Below are 460 nucleotides of genomic sequence, written 5' to 3'. Positions count from 1 at the left end.
CTGTAGTAGGTGCTTCTTCATTTCCATTAGAAGTTCTTTCTTGACTGCAGCAGGTACCATGGCTGTTGAAATGAAACATAAACAAAGATTAAATAAAATGAAAATATTATTAAAATAACTAGGATGATTAAAAAATAAGAGCTATGAACCAACACACATTCACATCTTTAAAAAGCCTAGATCAAATAATGTTCTAGGTATGTACATTTGTACATTGTACATACATCTTGAAAAATTTGCTCTTGGGCAAAGGAGGCTGTTTTCAAACTCTCAAATAGTTTTGACAAAAAAATCCAACCCAAGATGGGATTAAACCCATGCCCTCCTGTCTACCAGTCAAATGTGTTGACCACCATGGTACAGAAGTAGGTTAAACTAACCAACAGGTACTCACTTCTAGATTTTACTGCAACATCTGCAATCAAGTCTTCTAGTTTGGGTGTTTGGCCATTCTTCAGTT

The 460-nt window shown here is 35.0% G+C and overlaps 1 long non-coding RNA gene across 1 annotated transcript; it reads right to left on the bottom strand.

The window, feature by feature from the left end:
- Nucleotides 1-9: 9 nt before the first annotated feature.
- On the bottom strand, nucleotides 10-460 carry LOC113473652. The gene is made up of 2 exons (XR_003395573.1): nucleotides 395-460; nucleotides 10-62 (listed from the first exon to the last, which is right to left on the bottom strand). It is a non-coding gene; the product is annotated as an uncharacterized LOC113473652 (long non-coding RNA).

The sequence above is a fragment of the Diaphorina citri genome, unplaced genomic scaffold (genome assembly GCF_000475195.1).
Source record: "Diaphorina citri unplaced genomic scaffold, Diaci psyllid genome assembly version 1.1 scaffold54547, whole genome shotgun sequence".
In the NCBI taxonomy this organism is placed as follows: Eukaryota; Metazoa; Arthropoda; class Insecta; order Hemiptera; family Psyllidae; genus Diaphorina; species Diaphorina citri.
The sequence above is the reverse complement of the archived record's forward strand: the minus strand, read 5'-3'. Positions and strand labels throughout refer to the sequence as shown.